The sequence below is a fragment of the Drosophila virilis genome, chromosome 2 (assembly GCF_030788295.1).
Source record: "Drosophila virilis strain 15010-1051.87 chromosome 2, Dvir_AGI_RSII-ME, whole genome shotgun sequence".
NCBI lineage: Eukaryota > Metazoa > Arthropoda > Insecta > Diptera > Drosophilidae > Drosophila > Drosophila virilis.
In genome coordinates, this window is record NC_091544.1 from 14,530,394 (window position 1) to 14,552,058 (window position 21,665).

Below are 21,665 nucleotides of genomic sequence, written 5' to 3' on the forward strand. Positions count from 1 at the left end.
GCTTCCTATGTCTCTCAGAAACTATGCTCCCATGATATTCTTTTTAATGTTGGGTAGCGCGCGTGGCACATCGAAACGAATCGAATCGAGCAGACAGCCTGATGAAATAGATCCGCTTTAATATCGGTAATTAGGACCACACCTATGCGATACTCAAAGTGATTTTTATTACAATCTCTGCACCGTCGCGTCGCGTTGCCTCGGTTTGTTCTGTTTTATGGCTGCCTTTGGCCAAAACTCGACTAGTTTCCATTTGCTGTTATTGTTATTGGTACGAATGGTGTATTGTTTTGTAGTGTGGTGTTGTATTTTATTGTTTAAGTCTTGCATGTATACATATGTATACATTTATATACAAGTATATATATATCAAGACATACACATTTATACATACAGAAGTATCCATGCTGCTTTATTGAACCGCAGCCTCAACCTCAGCTTTGCCGCAATTACATGAAATTTCAAACAAAGTCTCGGCCGCATATCAAACGACAAACTGACCTTAAACTTGCCAGGCGGCTTTTGTTATGGCAAATAACAAATTCAAATAAACTATGCAGCGGTCAGCTTCTATGTGCAATTAGTTTTTACTATATAAGTCGTTTTTTTTTTCTATGTATCTGTTTTTGTATTTTTTATGTTTTCATTATTGTATGTTTCCTTTTTTTGTTTGGTTTTGTTTTTATTTTTTTGGTTTGGAGGTTTCGCGTCGTGTGTTGAAAGTTTTTTGATTTCAGAGCCAGGCGAGCGAACAGCAGGTGGTCCCCTGTTGCACCGCCGCCAAAAGCTAATTGTGTTTTTCTCACATTTGCAGTTAGGCACCGTTGCTATCGGTTTAGCCGAAGCTCTATCTCGGAGATACATAGGAGCGCATGTGCTCATATGTGCGCTTAAAACAAACACACAATAAATTGCCTGTGCACAGCATGCGTCCTTAGTGCTATGGTGCCGTCGAGCTGCGTTGCTGTGGTGCAGTCATTTGACGGTGAGGGGACTGTGCGGCCGTGCTGTGGTTCTATTTCATTTTGCGGCTGTGCCGCATTTTGCATGTTGTAAATTAAAGCAAGTTAGCTAAATGTGGTTCCTTTTTCACTCCGCGGCCGAGTCTTTCACTTAAAAAAGAGGAAATCGTTAGGATGCAACCATTAAATAGATATAATTGCCTGTTAGGCTTTGTGTTCGCAAAGTACATTCGTGCCAACATACGTTCCTGAATAAGTCAACGGTCAGATAGAATAAGCAATGCCTAAATATGCTTTAAGGCTATAATAATTAAATAAATTAGTATGAAAAAGAATTTCTACAGTTAATTCAATTAAAAGCCTGTCACAAGCTGTGTCATGTTATAGATAAATTTAATTTTTAATCGACTCAACATTGGTAAGTAGATCAAAAGATCAAAAAGCTGCGCAGCACATTTAAATAGCCAATTAATAAGCCACCTCCCATTGCTAAACGTTACGTTGACAGACACCTAACTACCTGTGTTGTGCCTGCTGTCAACATATCCAGGCGGTTATCTTCCATATCCATATCAGAACTTATCGCCTTACGACAACCACATGTTAAATTCTTAGCTCGGCGATTCCTCAAACCAGTTTGCAACTTTTCTCTGCATGACAACTTCAGCTTCATCCGACTTCGTGCTTCATTAGACATCAGATTTGTGATTGCCGCGAAAGCCGAATGTAAACTACAAAATTTAAATGTCATATTACTTGATACGCCCTAATGCTGATTCAATGTGTGCAAGAGGTTCACAGATTTTCACTTTGTATGCAAATGCTCGAGATCTAATGAAAGCAAAATTAATTTGCAACACAAAACTGAACAGACTGTGCCAACAGGTGCACCACAGCCTCCATACAGAATGGGAAACACATCACGGAGTATGGTAAAGCGCTCATGCAGATAAACAGTTAGGAAAGCCATAGGAGTGCCCCAGCAGGCATTTTCTTTGCCTTTACCTGGCAAGTGGATCACATGTGGACCGAGATGACCGAGTTGCTGCAGTCAACGCGTCCGCGACTTCATATCAAGTGGCTGTCGGCAACTAGTAGGCGTATCAACTGCCCAGTGGGGTACAGGCAGTAGTTTGAACATGCAACGAGGCGGCATTGTCCAACCTCTTCTCTTCACTTGCACAACGTACAAGCTTATCCAACCCGGACACGTGGAGGAATTTTGTGGTTGTTTTTAACTCTGGGCTTCTAAGTCAATTGTTTGCAAGGCGCAAACAGCTAACTGACTGGACGACAACTTTGACTGCCACTGCGAGTGGAACTGAGGCTGCCGCCAAGCAGTCTGGAAGGCCTGTTGACCGCTAACTGTTGACTATTGACTGTTGACTGTTTTCAATACTATATTGGTGGCAACTAGCTGTAACGAGCAGCAGAGGCAAACGCTGCTGTCGCTCGTATTAGTTTTAAATGCCACATTGGCATTGAGCAAACAGTTTGAACTCCAACTAAAGCTAAAAACAGTATATGAATAATTTTAACAAGTCGAATACCACATACACTTGTACAAACATTTTTAAAAAATTCCAATGGAATGGCAATAAATGAGAAGCAAGCGTAGATGTATTTATATTTTCTCATCTCAATTACGAAAACCTTATTTAAATTATAAGTATCAAGCCGTCTAATAAAATCCAGTGTACCCCTCACAAAGCCAACAAATGCCCTTCCCCGTTTATTGACATTAACGGCTTAATGCGTAGTGTAAATATAGCCACCGTTGGGACCACACACACACACACATATACACACAAACAAATATACAGATAGGCACACAGGTGGGAGATTTAGCCACCGTTAGATACTCGTGGCCATTGCCTTGCTAATTGCGTAGAAAGCAAACAGCAGCTGCTGTTGGCGAAGCGGCAATGTAAATCGTTGTAAATTGATTTTTTGTTGCTAGAAATTCTCAAGCACTTATGAAATTTTCGCTTTTTTGCCATTGGCGCACGCCAAACCAACAAGGAAATTATGCAAAATAGACACAAAAAAAATGTACACTGTGGCAAAAAACGCCACAAGAGGCAAAAATTTGGCTGCTCTGCCATTTTTGGTCAAATCTAACTGTTTGCCCGGTTGATATTATGGACATTGCATGCGAAAGTTGTAAATTAATAGGCGAAATTACGTGAAGTTTTCGACTAGGCAGTTGCCTAGTTGAGCACACACACAAAAATACATAAACATCTGTAAACCTTTTGACTATCAGTATACGCCCATTGCGGAACTTTCAGTCAAATGTCCGAAAATGGCCGCTGTAAATTGCCAATACATTTAATGCAGCTCTTTTTTCATGGACCGCGGCACTTACAAAACAATAAACATTTATTTTACTAGAGGACAGTGATTTGTTGCACTTACAGTAACAACTATAGCAACGGCTGCTGACAATTGCCGCTTAAAATTTATGCAGTTGCAATTGAGCTCGAAGTCGAAGTCTCTGTCGAGAACTATCTGAACCAGATCCAGGACGACCAACTGGGCGCGACAACGCGGCAGTCGATTTTAATTATGTGTCCAAAAATAATGACAACGTCAGGGGTTGCCCAAAAATGGCGCAGCCCGAGCGATTCCAGTTTTTGTGGCAGCAAGCCTGCATGTCGTACGCCGTTTGTCGTTTGTCAGTTGCCTTTAACAGACTGAAACCGAATCTGAATCTGAGTATCGCTCCGTAACTGAGACAGTCTCTCCAAGTGGATTGATTTTGTTTGTTTATTTACTTTTGGCCTGCACTTGCTTTGCATTTGCTTGACGCCCGCGCCCAGCCGGCCAACTTGAGTCGTTCCATTGGGGCAGACGCAGGGGCACGGCTGCCATTTTGGCTTGTCGTTACATTTGGGTGGGTGTTGGATTCAACACTTTCGCCAGCGCCACCAACACCAACACCACCACAGCCGCTGCCGCTGTCGATGCTGCCGCCAATTGGCAATTGGGTTATGGACTGGCGCAGGCTTCGTTCGCAAATTGCATTGATTTGTGTGGGAATGTGGCGTTAATTTGATTTGATTAATCAAAATTCATGCACAGATTTCACCTTAGACTCCATATCTCGCTATCAGCCTGGCTCCGACAGCAGCCTGTGCCAATGGGTCGTGCCCAGACGCTGACTTTATGTGTTCGTACAATATGTGTGTACGTACATAGGTATATGGCCAATAATTCACTCAGGCCTAACGGTTTATTAGCATAAATAAAAATAAAATTGATATGTTTGAACTATTTCCTGCAGCAATGCGCGCTACAATTTTCGTACATGACAACCAACAAGCGACTCCAACAAGAACAACCTGCAGCCAAACGAGCTACAACTAATGCCAGGCTGCAACTACAACCTAACTTAGTGCAACACACAGCACAGCACAGCACCAGCAACAGCACCAGCACCAGCACCTTGTTGGCTGCCCATGCGGCAACCGCAGCAGCACTAGCTACGACGACTCCAACTGCGGAATTGGTAGCCGCGCAACAAAATGTTGCGCTGTCAGCGGCGCATGCAAATGGCGTGGCCAGTCAGCAGATAAGACACAAACAGCGGTCAGGGGGAGCTTGACAGAGAAGCACGAGAAGGGTGTAAACCAATCCAAGAAACAACCATCATGTCTAATGGTTTTATACATACCAACATTTGGCACTTTGTGTAGTTACTGCACTAGCTCTATCTCAGTGGCTACTATTTAGGATCAAGCGTTTGTCCTAGTTCCTAATAATGGCTTGGTCAAAAAAATAATTATGTTAAAAAATATGCAATCAAAAATTTTGAGAATTGCTCTAAAATTTGTTTAAAATATTTTGATGAAATATTACTAAAAAAAAATAGGTTTTACTTGACTTTAAATCTAAATGAACATGATCTTGACACCAGCTCCATTTTGCGTATTTTTTTTTTTAACCTTTTCACCCTCACTAGAAGACATCCATAAATTAAAATTTTAATTTTGGGAAAAGGTGATTATGAAGTATGAAACAAATACAAGAAAATTCACAATTGAAAACTCATAAAATATAAACGTTAAAGCAAAGATGTGGTTAAACTGTGGACGAGATGTCAACAAGCTTTTAAAATCAGTTTAGTTTTGACAAAGTTATACGTATTTGAATTTTAGAACGACTATGCCCATACGTTGCTATAGCCACGCCCCAATACTACATCATAATTCGTTTTTTGCTTTGCCTTTAAAATTTGAATGACATGTTAATTTTACCATGCCACAGTTGGTGCAAAGAGTGAAGCAACACATGAAAACATGCCAGATACGAAACGAGGCGACACGCTCATTCGCCAGCCGCACCACGCCCTCTGCCAATACATAGCTCTAGACGATTGGGCCATTTGGATAAAGAAATCATTTATGCAAATTTTGTCGACAGTTTTTAAAAACTTGGCTGGCAGTCAGTCAGCAGCATTGCTGCTGGGTTCTGTCTGGGAGTCATCAACTTTTGATTAAAGCACTTCATTCCACGACACAATCAGAAATATCTTATATATTATGCATGGCATTTGCATAATCAGCTGAAGCAAGAGTTGACTTAAGCGGGTTAAGATGCAGGCGTTAACTGGACTAAACGGTACTGGTAGCAGCTGCTGCTGGCTGCTCACAAGCTATTCATATGCTAAAGCCAAAACTGTTAATGGCTCACTAAGAGCACCGTGGGTCTAAGGCTAATAATACGTCGAACGCCTCAAACTCATTACAGCTTTGGTTTTGGCATTGCCCGGCGTGTGTGGCCTATGCGCGCAAAGCAAACAGTAACTAATTTGCAGTTAACCCACAAATACCAGTGCAAAAAAAAAATTGAACAACAACGCGTGCTATTATTAACATTTTTCGAAAAACTATCAAAGCTAACGGCAGTGTATCGCAGGCAGTACAATAAGCCCGGCCATAAGCCATTCAAAGTGTAATTGATGATGAAAAAAGAGATCGATCATATTATGCGATCGTATATCAATCATGGCCACGACAAACTATGGGCACTCGCATATTCACTCCCATACTCGTGATCGTATGGGCATTTCAGCAGGCCAACACGGCGTATGCGTAACGTGTCGCAACGGAGGCATCACAGCTAACTGCCCCGGAGCTACAAAAGTCAACATAAATATTAGCGATAGTCAGTGGCAGTGGCGGACATGACAGCGCCACGTTAAATCTTTGGCCTGGCGCACGGTGCGTATGAGTAATGTTTTGCCTCGCCGATGCTGTAAAACTGTAATAAGACCCGACATTCCATTAAAACGAGTTATTCATAATAATTGGCCATTTCATAGCACAATATTTTTCTGGTCTCGTTTGCTCAATTGTTGCTTGTGGGTTCGCTGGATTGGTCTACTTTCCAGACTTGATTTGCGGGCGAAGCGTGTCGGCATCTGCTTCTAAAATTGCCAAAAGATTACGCAGCAAAACAGTTGACGCCCTTGCACGACGCACAAAGGGCAACAGAAAGAGAGCTAAGTACTTAAATATCTGGCCAACTCTTTGGTCATTCAAATTCGCAAATTTGCCTGCGGCAAGAGCCGCGTTCTGCGCTCCCTCTAGACCCAATTTCATGCTGTCTTTTTATTTGCTTTTAGATTTCTTTATTGCTTGTTTTGATTAATTTTTGTGGGGCAGCAAACATTTTTGGCTAGCTCATGATTGTGGCAACTCAAAGCTTCCGTTGTTAAGCGTTTTGATTTAAGACCGCTTTCTTGGCGAAACGCAAGCATAACAAATTGAAACCGTATCATGTGTTGTCCAATCCGTGGGCATTGGTCGAGAAGGCGGAAATAAATAAAGCAACACGTCGGGTCAGCTTTCTTTTAGCTGCTGGCTCACGGCGCCAGCAGTGGCATCGGATGATAAGTATGCCAATCAATAAAATGTATATCTATGGAAATAAGAAGCTCAATGGCTTTCAATCTGCATAACTAATTCACATAAATAGCAAATCATAAAAATAAAAGAAAATATTAGAAAAAAAATACAACAAATAAACGACTTTGATTCAAAAATCATTTATTGATGATAGACAAGCAACAGCTTTTTTTGAGTAACCAGTGCACAGCGAAGCATCAAATAAAGCATAATGAATTTTAGAAAACTTAAGACCAAATATGTTGTGCAAATGTCGAGCTAAAAACCTACAACAATAAATCTTTTTTCAACCATGTCATTTAATTGCAACAAAGCCACAACACAGAGGACCGCATCAGATCGAATCGAATCTAGAGTGTCTCACTATATAGAAAAACACCTGTTTTTACTAAAATTGATGTTTCTTTATTTGTCCGGCATCGGCGACCTTTATTTGATCGAAGAGCTCGGCAATGTCTGCACTTTGCCAACTGCGATTGCGGGAGAGAGCAAAGAACCAGTTGGCTGGCCATGTCTGTGCTCCCAGCCGGGCCTGTCATTGTCGGCCTTGTTGTTGTCGCTGTAGCCAAAGCAAAAACAGCAAAAACAGCAACGAAAAAAGCCGTTAAAGTTATTTTGCATCATTAGTATGATATGTGTGCCTGTATTGCTGTTGATTTCTGTGCGCCGGCTGTGAGAATTACAAATGCTCATGTTAGTATACACACATATGTTTGTAAGTGTGCGTATACTCGCAGTCGAGCTCACATATTTTTCAACATTTAATATCTACCTTGACTTTGATAGGCCATAATGCCATAATGCCGCCACATGCACGCGGCAATCCAAAGCTAAAGCTGGAGCTAAGGTTGTTGCCGGCATTGGGCATTTGTCTGGCCCGGCCGTGCTGCACCGGTGCTGTAAATTATCCGCAGTTAGTGACCCGGCATGGCTGCATTGGCATATTTCAAGCGCTAAATGCATCATTAGGCAATTTGATTTACAACTACAACCAAAGCAAAGAACACGTGTTCCGATGCCTCCATGTGAATATGCATATAGTACACATTTTAAATATTGATATGGGACTGTAGCGATTGCCCATACAATTGCATTTCAATTTGAATTGAATTTGATAACATGCACGGTTATTTATGAATCGATATTAGTTTGTTGTATTGCAAACTGGCCAAACGATTTAATTAAATATGTTCGCAAAATGTTATCAAAATGTGTGGCCGAGCAGCGGCTGTTGTAGCAACTGCAACCAATTGGTTTTGGCCTGTAGCACATTTTATTTTTTTGGTCAAAACGAGATCGCAGCAAGTGGCACGCAATGCAGAGCTGCAGCTGCTGGCTGCGATGCTGGCTACCTGATGCGTATCGAGCGGCATTTTAAATGAAGCGATTAAAATCGAACGCCAGCACAGTTACACATTTTGCCAGGCTTGTAGCCCGTTTACTTTCCTGAGCCCCAGTACACCCCCCAAACCTCTCCTGGCCTTAGGCGGCCATATGTATCTTTTAATTCAATCATTTTTCTCACAGCTACTGCTGGCAAGCGCATGAATCATGTGAATTGAGTTACATGAGATCATATTCCGCATTGCGCATGCCAAAGTAAACAGAGGAACGCACAGAGAGTGAGAGAGAGAGAGAGAGCGAGTAGTGAGAGAAAGAGAGCTCACGTCGCTATGTTGCGCATACACCGTGTGGGCCGCTTTATTAGAATAAGCAAACATACCGAAAATCGTATGGCAATAGCGGTCAACAAGCAAGTGTGTATGGAACACCCACAGCTTGTTAAACACTGACGCGTATCTATTAGAGCCTAAGAAGACGACAAGTAAGCAGACCCAGCTCCAGCTGCGACCGTAATGCCATCGGCAAGCAATCAGATGCCAATGTTGCCATTGGGTATATTAGTTATTTATGCGATTGTTTGCTTTTTAAGGCACTCATCGATGGTCTTATGCCGATTGTCATTGACTAATGCCACTAATTGTTATTCTTCACGCAGTCGGTGGCCCAGCACTCTTGGCATCCGTGGCATCCCGCTCATCACCTAAGCCTGAGCCTATGTCACTTACACGCATGCACCCGTCGCATAAATCAGCCTTAGTCGTTGACCGAAAATAAAATAAAATAATATATCGAAAACAAGAAAAAAATGCCCAAAAATGCCTCTAATGATTTGTTTGTTTATGTCTTGGTAATGAGCTACCAGCTCGGATCGGGTCTGGTAAGCATCTTGTATATAGTTCGTTTCATTTTCACTTCATTGGACTTCATTCGATTTATGACCGCCTACGCACAATGTTGCCTTAAGTTTGTCTCATGTCAGCATAAATTTGGCTTAATTGATTTTAAATTTGAGCATTTTTAATAGTTTGCAGACCAATTTCCGACATGTTCAACATATAAAGCATATAAACTGAATCGAGAAAAATACATATATATATTTTTTATATTTTCGCTTAATGGAGCTGCATACCAAATAAGCTAGACTTGGATCTAGGGTCTCCATCATTTGGATTGAGCATGAATATGTATGCTTAAAATGTTAATGTAAATTAAATTAACGAGCCCTAAGCATTTTATATAATTTATTTTTTTCAATATATGCGCATTTATGTTAATTGGATCATTTAAATGTTGCCTCATTCTCAATCATGTAAAATTTGACAAATGTTTTGCACTCAGCCAGAATCCAAATAAGGCGACTAATTGGTTGTAACTTCTAGTGAACAGATCGCGGAATGTGTACATTTCAAATGCTTAACCTTCTATGCTTTTGAAATAGTCTTCCATCAACTTCGGGAACATAATGATAAGATAATCGACAGTAAAAAAGATAATCCAATCCAACAGAATTAATTAAAATTAGCTGACACAATATATTCATATATTTTAGACCCAATTAAAACAAAATAGGAGATCTTGTTAAATATTTTGCCCGAATGTAAGACTGCTAATTTATTTCTAGTTATTTTATTTATTGATATTTAATTTTATTCAACTTATATTTACGTGCTCAAAAGTCGTCGGCACAGTGCATATTTTCAGCAGCAAATTATCGCCATAAATAAGCGAACCAAAAATTAAAAACAAAAAATAAAATTATTAACAACAGCGCGGACAACAACTCTATATAAATAATCAAACAACTTGAGATCGCTTTTTGAGACAATTTATAAAGCGGCAAATGGAGCTGCCAAGCAGCAAACAGAGCGTCGCACGCTTAATGGCGCGAATTATTTACAGATTTTAATGTCAAGCCAGAATGCGATATATCGTATCGTATTGACAGACATTGCTGCGCCTTTGTGATTATGTGCTGCAATACTGTTAATACTTTTGCGGCATGTGATTGCTTTTATTTAAAACAAATCGTAAATGTTTAAATGCCGCATAGTTGCGGGCTCCAAAGAAGCCGACGCGTCGGTGTCGGTGTCGGTGACGGTGTCGGGGATTCAGATTTGAGAGTTGGTGGCTTTACGGTGGCTATCAGAGGCACCCGTTTGTCTTGTTGTATTACTCTTTTTGAGGTGTGTCCCATGCCTCATTCGGCCAGTTATTATAAAAATCAACAAAGTAAAAAAAAAAATAATAATAATAATAATAATAAATAAAGCCATGTGTAGCATTGAATGCGTTCAATATTGAATGTGGAGCAGTTTGATTTGAAAAGCCCAGTAAAGAAAACAAAAATGAAACAACAACCGCGGCCCAAAAAACCAACAATAAATTTTTTTGAGGTGGCTGCTGGCACTGGCTACTTAAACAAACAGAGAGCTCGGATAATGAAAAATATAGCGGCATCGAGTTAAAAAAAAAAATAAATAAACTTCTTTTTGGAGATATTTTAATCATAATAATAGACAACAGGCAGCAAAGCTGACAAAAGCCTTTGTTCAAATGTCAGAGTTAATAAAAGCGCAAAAATTTATTTTAAACGTTTTTTAATGACGTCGGTTTTACATTTATGTGTGCCTGAGAGAGTGTGTTTGTGTGTCAGTCTCTGTGTGTGTGTGTGTCAGAGTGTGATAATGCTTGACTTGAGCAATTTGAATAAGCCACGCATTTCATGTACCCCCAATGACGACCAACTTTGGCATAGTTACTTGCCCCCATGCCAGCCTCTGCCATTGTTTCGACTGTTCTTTTTGTCGGCTTGGTAGGTTTGTTTTTAAATTGGACGCTGTAACGCCGAAGCTGACGCCGAAGTTGAAACCCAAAACCCAAAAACCAAACCGACACCTACAACATGGCATCACGTACAAATTTCGTATGCACGATTTTGCACTATTTTGATATTTATCCAACACCTGCGCATAAAATGAAGATGGAGATGCACAGCGAACAGATCTGCGTCTGGGTGAGATGAGACTCTGCTACCATTGAATGATCACGCTGAACATGAAAAGCATGAAAGCCGTCGACAACGACGTTTATTTGTAACTCTTCTAGACTCTTCAACTATATTCAAATTTCCTGCCAGAATTGACATTGCCAGACCAGCCAGCTGTGGGCCTGAGAAACTGCAGACAGACGGGCAGGCACAGTCTCTGGCAACAGCTGGGAGTCTGCTTTGAAGGCTTCTTTAATGTATCCAGCACATTACAACAGTTGCATGGATATTTACGACGGCTGCAGCCAACTGACAGTCAACATAAAACAGTTTAAAGCATTGCCAAAATAAATATGATGTAATAAATGAGCCACGGCTCACGTTAAGACATTGAGTTAAGAAGGTGCCTATCGGTTGCCGTTGCTGATGCCGTTGCCATTGCCCAATGACATTTTTGGGGCCTTAGTAAAATGGGATTAGCGTTCGTTTAGGCATTAAAAAAGCTTTGACGCGTGAAACCACACAAACGAACTGCCAAAAATACATGTCGTTAAGCATTATTAGGCCAAACGCACAACATTTCCGTTTTAATCAAACACCCGCTACTTAAAAAAAAAAAAAGCCAGATCTACAGAGCTGGAAAATGGAAATAAATGACAAGAAGATTGCCAGATTCAAAAAAGAAAAAAGTTATAATCGACGACAGTTAAATACTCTTCTTCAAAAATTGCACTTATAAGTAAACTATAAATTAATAATCGCTTGCAAGGGAAATCGACTATCTATAGAATAATCTAATACATACGGTAGAGCTGTTGCCATTACATTATAAATATGTATTCCATTGCAATAATTAGCAGCAACGAGTGTGAATCATTCTTAGTGGAAACGTGCAAATAAATAAACTATGGAAAACGGTATTTCATGGCTCAATGGCATAACCAGCTGAAGAACTAATAAGCTAGGACGGACACCACGGACAGCACAGAAACCGCGCCACAATCAAACAGCCACGAAGCAACCACAACAGCAAAGAAATAAAGGCAGGCTATGGTATATATAAGCATTATGATTGCCTTCAATAAATTGCAAATAATTTCGACCTCATTTCGCTGGCGTCGTCATTGTTGGTCCGCCACACGGTCACGGACGGTGTTCATATGCCACTAGCAATGCGTTCCCGCCTACACTCACCCTCCCCCTCGACCCACTGGCGAATAATAGCGCTGCGTGAAATAAGTTTGAGTTATAGGCAAGTCAAAGCGGGCCAATTTTTTAGCATTGGACCACGCACTGACAATTTTAGCGCACTGCAATAAATTTTCACTGCTTTTATTTGAATGCTCGAACACTTTTTAATTAAAATACAATCAAATGTCAAGTTTACAGCTGCTGGAGCGCCAGCTGCATGTTGCAAGCTACAAGCTACAAGCCACAAGCTGCAAGCTGCAGCCTGCATCCAAAGCAAACACTTGTCATCTTGACAGGCCAAACAAAGCGTGACTGACGTGCAGCGAGCACACGGTCGGGCAGACAGATAAACGGGCGAACTCACGCAGTAGGCCTAACGAGGGTCATTCAATGAGTTGAGCCGCATTTGCATAGACCCACACACGCACACTCAGCCGCAGACCCAATCGTAGTCTGAGACCCGCTCGCAGACAGGCACTAGCCTAGCCACTCCAGTTATAATGTGGGCACATGTTTGGACTTGGAGTCAAGCGAATAACTCCAAATAAAACTCGAGCTCGGATATGTTAAAGTAAATGCGCGCGTGCGTGGTGGCTAACAATTGAGAAACACTGTGCACGGGGTAAGCCTTTGTCTGAGCCAACAATTTCTGAGTTTGGCTTTGTTTTGTTGTTGTGTGTGTTTGTCTCTTATGTGTTTGTTGATAATTTTGCGGCGATAAGCGCGACATGTCAGCGTCAGCGTGGCAGTGGCAACGCCAGCTTTAGATTTGAGCACAATATATTTTGTCAGCTCAAATGGTGTACATAATAGCCCAAAGATAAGATAGTAATGGCCCGGTTAAGCGGCTCATAAATCATTGGCATGGAAATTGCTTTTCTATGATAGACAACTTGTTAACGTTGTTAGCGGCCACTTCCGCAAGGCGAAACCTGCAAACTAAGCCATTTTAAGCAGTACTTTTCACTTTCCGCTAAACACTCGACATCCGCCCAAAGTCCAACAAGCAACAGAAACAGCTACAGCAATGCCAACAACAACAACAACAACAACGACGACAACAAAGACCCCAACGGGAGCAAGATCTTAGCATGGGGAAAAGTTCATTTTTAAAGTAAACAAACGAAAATAAACTCATTTTCATACTCACCGCCGCTTAGTGTAATGAATGTGCAAGTTTTTTGTGGTATGCGCTTCCTGCGCTAATTTTTATAGCCAAGCGCTAAGAAATATGCTGTTAAAAAAAATATCAGCTTAATGCTTATAGAAAAAATAATTTCTATATGCGGCGTGAAAAGCGGAATGCTTACAATAATAATAATAATTCCCTGTTCTGTTGCAGGATACAAAATATGTACTATTAAATCAGAAATCTATAAGAAGAAACAAATATCTACTCGAAATATGAACTTACATTAAATATGGATATATAAAAAAAAAATTTAACCAACTGACACCAATAAAAATGGTTGCAAATATATAATAAAATCAAAACAACAGCATCTGTTCGCTCATCAAGTTTGTTGTTTAAGTAAGTTTTTAAACAACCTTTGATAAATTCATTTTTATTGTCGCAATGCATTTGATAATTCTTGAAATTTTTATGAGCATATCATATAAAGAAAAGTGTTTTAACCAATTTAAAATTATTTATCTGGGTGATCTTAAGCAAAAGTTGCAAATTAACTACTAAGCAGTAGAAATATCTGAAGTTGCATTCCTTAATTTGTAAGGGCATGTAGACTTCGGCAAGGAAAATTGAACTCTCATCTCTTGATTTTTTTTCTATTTAATACATTTTTGTACGGCATTTTATGTGCGTCGTGCGGCAGTGGTATACAAATTTCTTACACTGTAATATGATTGATTGCCCCGTTGACCTGGAAACGTAGCACAGAGCGGCCGAACTAATAGTTACACTTAACAATGAGCCACAGAAGATTGAGGAGAGCAGGGAAGCAGCAGAGCAGCTAAATAAAATGGGTCAAGCGGGGCGGCAGACCAGCCCAAAAAAGTTGTTCGAGATCGGCGGCTGAGTGGGCGCTGCATGCCACAAATAGACTTGCAAGGGGCAAGTGTTTTCCAGGTAGCAGCAGCAGTTGGGTGAAGTTGCAGGGCAGTGGCATGACGTGGCGCTATTTGGCATTTCGGCAGTCGCACAGTTGACGAAAGCGGCAAGTTAATGAGCTGCCTCCTTTATTATTCTTGTTATTATTACTAGAGTTTTTTTTCAATTTCACTTTTCTACATACGAACAAGACAGCTTGTCATGCTTGCTGGCTGCAAAGCAAGAGACCTCTCAAACAAAGTCGAGAAGCCGAACCAATGGGGCGCATAGGTAATTAAAAAACCGTTAATATTGGAAACGCTCGTCGCTAGGTGTCAAATCAAACATAAAAGATATTATTAAGAATTCATAAAAAGTGGTTAAAATTGAAAAAAGCATCGCAGAGAAATGTGAGAAAAACGCAGCATGCCACAACGTCAATGTAAATGCGCTGTAAAATGCAAATGAGCGGATAGAGAAAAGACATAGTCGATGACCACAGATGGCCAGAGATATGACAACTAATAAGCAAGGTAATGGCAATGCCAAGCTGCAACACAATGAGCCCCCTTAAATGTAGCGTTAAGTGTGTTCAAAGCCCGGCAAACGGCATTAAGCCATAAAACAGATATGGCCAAAACTAAAGAAGAAACCTCAGCTCATCAACATCGAAACGGAAGATTGAGCACAAATGCATATTGATTGACGTTGAAATTTTTTAAATGGAGCAAAACTCTAAGAGCCAGGTGCAAGTGGATTTCATCGTTGTTTCTCTTGCTGTTGTTGTTGATGTTGCTCTTGTAGCTAATAAGTGGAAGTGAAATGAATTAGTAAACGCTTATGGGGGTCGCGACGTTGCGGCACTCAAAGAACTGTTCAAAGTGAACTGGAGCCAAAGTCAACGATTTTTAAGAGACCCCCGGTGCCAGTTCCAGTTCCAGATCAATGGGCCATTGAAGCGGTTCGTCGCAGCGAGCCAGCCGAAAACGTAAATTTGAAATCATTGACTAAAAGCTTTTGATAAATTATTCGAGAGAAATAACCAGTCAGTGAAAGAGTGCAAGAGTGAATGAGAGGCAAATGCTACTACGTCAATAAGCGCCAAATTAAAAAAAAAATCTATCAATGGGGCAGCATAATTGTGTGAGAAAATATTATGCATATTGGAAAGTTTGAGAGCAGGGCGTGTCCGTTACACAGGCCTTTCGAAATTCTAGAGGTCAAAAAGTATTTTTGGCGAGCACAAAATTTGCAGACCTCTTTATTGGCTCATTCACAGATACCAATCATAAATTATTCAGTTTATTGGCTAAAGCGTAACAAATGTTGACAGTTTTAGATATGCACACGCGTATGTCTGTGTTCCTATCCCATGCAAATCCCCCCCTACACTAAAATAGTTACAATGGTGGCTCTAAAAATAAACCACACTCTTGATATAACAATAACAACAATAACTTTTGAAATTTAAAGAAAAGTCCATAATGAAAAATGCTGCAGCCCAAAATGATTTAGGCCCAAACAAAAGACTTTGGCAACGCACAAACATAAAAATAATTGACAAATATATTAAGAGCATAAATCAGAATGGCTAATAGAGCGCGAAGAGCGCATAGCCAACTCTTAGCGCAAAAGCGCCCCAAACATCAAAAACAACAACAAGATCAACAATAAAGATCGAAACGTTTTCATTGATTTTTCGCTGTCGACGTCGTCGTCAGCGTCGTCCAGATATAAAACCTAGACAGCTTTTATTATCATTTACCGCTTGTCCACAGTACAAAACCAAAAACAACAAAAATCCCAAAAAAATTATACAAAAAAAAAAACTTTTACGAGTAGGTCTCGCTCTTCCAGTATTGCCGTCATGCTCTCAGCAGCGGCACCAGCACCAGCAACGACTTAGACTGCGAAGCGAGCAGCGAACGCTGCTGCGGGCCAGCAACTTCTTGGACTTGCTGGCCCGGGTCCGAGCCAGATTTAGTTCAGTTTCAAGTGTTTGTGCGTTGCGTGCGCCACGAAGCGGAGAGCGGAGATTTTGTAGTGTTTCGTTGTCGTTGTTTGCGGCTCGCAAATCGGAATCGACTTCCGTAAAGTTCATTTGCCGTCGGCCGCCGACCAGCGCCAAAATTTCGATCACGATCGTTGTCGTGGGCGTCGCGATTCCTGTCGCCGAGTTACCGCGCAAACACGAACGCAAACGCAACGGAAACCGAAACCGCCAACGGAAGTTGGGCGTGCGGTAACGACCGACGATTATTGCAGTATTTTTAATTAACGAGGCTCGACGAGCAAAATTAGTTTTTCCAGAATTTTTAATGAGCTGGCACCGTCGAATGGGAATGAAAAGTGCAAATTTATGAATAGCTGCAAGAATTATGTATTGTATGATAAGTTGATAATACAAGTATGATGATATGTGTGTGAGTGTGCCCAACAATTGAAAGCCATAAATAATGAGCATAATGGGTTGAGTTGAAGCCATGTGAGAAACTAACGCAAAGTGTGAAGCTAAACACAACAGAATTGTCTACCTTATCAATTTCTACATCTATATTTATATATACTCAAAAAATATAACTGCTATCACCTCTATATGGATTTATTAACCTATTCAAATTGGATACAAAATTTCCTACAACTTTAAACTGGTAAGTGCAAGTTTTTTTTTGCCAAGTTCGTTGCCCAAGTCTTTTGTCTAAAGCAAACAACAGCAACAAAATATATGACGTTTTATGTTGAAAACCCGATTCTTCAATAGAAAAAACAACTTGCTATGAATTTTCTAAAGATTTCAATAATACAAAACAAAAATAAATAAATAAAATATTTTGTTTAAATATAAAAAGCTTTAACGTCATAAACTTATTATGAGAATAAATTTAGATTTTATCACGATCGTTTTGTATTGGGGAATAACAACAGTTTATTAAGCATATCGAAGCTGTAGATCTGTGTTTACCTAGTTTCATTAGTTATAAACGCTCTTCTTCCTTTGTTTCATTTATTCGTTTTACTCACTGAATACTGATGTTCCTATTGACAACCAAAGTTAGAAAAACAAATATATATATATATATATATAAAACAGATGCTAAGAGTGTATAACTGCAAAAAATGAAACTAGGTTAGAAAAACAAAGAAGACGGTTGACGAACTAAGTATTTAAATAATTGTTGCTTCATAAATGATCAAACATTTAATAATACTATTTGTCTATGAATGAGAAATGTATTTTGATCTGTTTTTTACCCTACAGCAGCCTCTGATCATAGGAATTTGTATCTACTCGCCATAATCACGCGCCTCACAATAATTATACAATAATTTAGCGTATAATTAGCTAATTAGAACTGCGCAGCAAAGCTGCCAAGCCAAAACTGAAAATCTAAGGCTTTAATATCTTCCGGCTACACCTTTTGTGCAAAAATGCTTGCGAAAATAGAAAACAGCAGGCATGACTAAACCCTTGACAAGCCGAAAAAAAACAATTAATCAAATTTGGTCGCTTATGTTTGGGTTTTAGTAAATAAGTATTAATGGCTTCATAATTGAAAATTGCAAATTGCCAAAATATATCAAATTAGAGTATCCAGATTTCCCTTTAAACAACAGTAACTTGACCTCACATGCGTAATTTGCGGCTTTTATTCTTCTGTCAGCATTTTGCCCATATTTACAGTCGATTAAGTTGATTTTAGCATTCGGCATAAAAATCAAATGCCAATAAACAACTTCATATAATTTAAATTTTATGCACTCAAATTATAGTCTACAAAGCAATGCATATTTAAATTCCGGAATTTTTAAGAGCAAATAAATATTTTCTTCATGATATCGATTACTATCAGTAGTTTTAAAGTTATTTCGGAAAAAAGTTTTATTAGCAATGAATGTGCCAGTTATACACTAAATTCAAATTGGTATATGACACACAGAAAATAAATTTGTAAGGAGCAAATAAATCGACAGCAGTACAATTTTAAAATATTGCAAGATATTATATCTATGAATTCATTTACCAACTTTAAACTTTAAACAACTTTGATAATAAGCAGCTAATACACACATTTAACAAACGAAATTGGACAATTCTCAATTTAAAACAAATACCAAATACCCTTAAAATTTTATTTGAAAGCAGTTAACTTGCTGTATGCGTTAAGGTGTATGAAATCAACCTGATTAATCTGGCTTATAGACTTGTATCATATTTAACATTAATAATTAATACTGACTGTTGCCCCGTGCTTTTCTGTTCAGCAAAAATTAATACGTGCTAAAGCGCCAAAGGCGGCATATGCAAATTTCTATGTTTGTTTGGTTTCGTTCGTAATTTTCTATGAAAAATTTTGCCGCTTTTAGTATCAGTGTTGGTATGTTGTTGTTTTCTCACATAAATTTGCCGCAGGCGCAAAATTTCACTCAAATGAAACCGGAAGCGAGGTCGTCAAGTGGAATGGACTCAAATTGTTGCTTGGACGTTCGGTCGGACCATCGTTGGGTCCGACGGTCGCCTGAATGTTTAGTTTATCAGTAGAAGCAGCAACAATAGCAAAAGAAATTTTAATATTTATATACAATATGCGCAGTACAATTTGCACTAAGTTTTTCTCACTTTCGCATGTTTATATCGTCCGTGTGAATATGTATATAAACATGTGTGTGTCAGCGTTTGTGACCTGTGTGTGTCTGCTGTCTTTTTTCCACGCTCCTCATGTCAAACACTTAGTCAAAACAGCATTTGTTACGCTGCCAGTGCCAGCCACCAACGCACTGAGCAGCAATAGCAACAACAACTACACCAGAGTAACAATAGCAACAACAACAGAAAGATCCAAGCAAAATAATAACGAGCGTTATCCAAGCATCATCATTATCAACTTTTAACCATCGGTTAATGTTGTGTGCCACCGAAATGATTTAATTTTGACAGACCTTTTTTCAAGTTTCTTTCTCGACTTTTATGTGTGGGAGTTTTTTGGCTTTTAATTTAAATTTTTTTCTTTTATTTTTTTTTTGGTTTTTTATATGTCTATTTTGGTCATAATTTTTGTCGTCTTGTTGGCACGCATTGTTGCTGCTCCATTGCTGTTGTTGGTGTTGCTCTTGTCGCTGTTGTTGCTACTATTTTATTTGATATGCATTACCAGCTTTCGTCATTTTTTATTTCTTCTACAACTTCTCCTTTTTGGCATTAAGTGCTTGTAAATTGGGTCAGTGGGAAGTTACACTTCAGTCGTCGACGATGGCTGTTGTTGTTGGTGGCTGCGGTGGTGGTGGTAGAGTAGATGTTGGTGTTGTTTCTGCTTGTACTCTAAAGCGTCATGTGTCATAAATTATTTGTTGCTCTTGCTCTTGCCAGTCTGAGAACCTTTGCCACAGCTGCTTCGCCTGTTTGATTTTCATTGTTTTATTTATTTATTTACTCCAAACCACATACACATACTTGATGGACTATATCACATTTTCTTTCGCGCTACCATGTTGCTGCTTTTGCTGGTACTGATAGCTTAGATGTTTTAGCTGCGGTATGATAAATATCATATTATGTCGCCATTTATGTGGCGCTATCAAGCATACAATATATTTTTTGTAGCTTTTAGATTTAGAGATTTGACTGTCAAGTTCGCTGCCTAAGTCTTTTGTTATTTCATGTGGGGGAAATCAGCTTGGATTTTAAGAAGTTAAATGTTATATTATAAATTGAAGACATGGGGAGCTCTTCTGAGCCAGCTGTTAAAGCACCTTTATAGGCCAGCCTGTTTGTAGGCTTCACCTTGTACTTTTTTAAATCCGGCAAGGCTTAACATCCACATTCACCGTTCGTCCGTTACAGCCAGTCAGGAAGCAATGTGCAATGTGAAGTGACTTTGGCTGTCTGCTGTCTAGACATTCTTCGATTTTCCTGCCAGCTGCAGCAACATCAACACCAACAACAACAGCAAAAACAACCTGCAACAGCAACAACAATATGAGCAGCATTTAGAGCGATGAGTAGAACAAGTGCAACGGAGGCAGCTCTAGACTGAGGAATATGTACATACTTACGAGTACATCCATGAAAGCAATGCATTGCAGTGCTTTGCTTGATTTTTATTGACACAAGTCGTTAGCGGACTGCTGACTGCGCAGCCTGGCACACATTTTGCATATTTTACGAGTTCGTGTCGTTGTCGTTGTTGTTGTGGTTGCTTGGTAGTGTATTTGGATGGGCCTAAACTAAAGCCATTGCCGAAGACCAACCGAAGCCTAAGCCGTGTCTGGCCTTGTGCAATGGGGGTTTTAGAAAATCTTTGCATAATTACTGTGGAACATTTTGATTTGAATTCAATGTACTATTGGCAGCTACTGAAGCTTGAAGATTGGTTTATGTGCGCGTTAAGTCACCCGTGGTCGTCAATATCTGACCCAGGGGACAGCTGACCCCCTTGTGCATAAAAGACCCATGTACACATAAATCAAGAAAAGGCATTAATGTGCAACATATGTAGATGTACGTGTGTACATATATACATATGTATATAGATAAATCATGAAGACCCCCTGTTTTCACATAAGTACACAGAGATTTCGCTTGTTAACATTAATAATAACTTGTAATTTGCAGTTGTTTCAAAGCCCCCGTTGTTGAAAATCACTCTGAGGGCGCCGAAGCAGAATTACCTAGCAGAGGAGAAAAGAAAAAACTAATTACAACATTTTTCACATATGTAAACATTCATTCATAATATTAAACCGCACAAGCCAGCATAATGTAAACGACGAGAAACTAAGAAACAAAAATTCGAAAAAACTCACTTTGAAGATCTTCCGCGTAGCTGCTATAGCCATTGGTTTCTCAGTGTGTTGTTAATTTTTGTTCATTAAGTCCGAAAATGGCCAAGTTTAATGTTTGAGCGAGGCACAAAATTAATTAAACATTTATCAAAATCAAAGCCGAATCGCCAGGCAAAGGCAACCGCTTGGCGCAGCTCCTAACACCAAAAGATGCTGGCGACCTGTTGACATTTCAACATTTAAATATACTAGGTATATTATGATTGTCATTGTTTTGAGCTTTGCTTGGAGTAACTGCGACACATTTTTTTCGACATTGTCTTTGTTTTTATTGCCCTATTAACTTGGCTTGTCAAAATGCACTGCGCACATTGAAATTGAAACTGAAATTGAGACGAATCCCGCATTAAGGTTCAAACACACAAAACCGAACCAAAAACTAT

General features: G+C 39.6%; 2 protein-coding genes across 5 annotated transcripts in view; one reads left to right on the forward strand and one right to left on the reverse strand.

Annotated features, from left to right (window-relative positions):
• Ir94h (Ionotropic receptor 94h) overlaps nucleotides 1–21,665 on the reverse strand; it is a 124,918-nt gene that overhangs the window by 37,452 nt on the left and 65,801 nt on the right. The gene's annotated exons all lie outside the window — the stretch shown is intronic.
• The window catches only part of LOC26531646 (uncharacterized), a 62,820-nt gene that overhangs the window by 24,037 nt on the left and 17,118 nt on the right, over nucleotides 1–21,665 (forward strand). Inside the window, exon 1 of one of the 4 annotated variants that reach the window (XM_070206990.1) lies at nucleotides 16,359–17,093. The exons of the other annotated variants lie outside the window; for them this stretch is intronic. The gene's annotated coding sequence lies outside the window, so the exon portion shown is untranslated. Of the gene's footprint in view, nucleotides 1–16,358; nucleotides 17,094–21,665 lie in introns of those variants that run through there. 4 annotated transcript variants of the gene reach the window in all.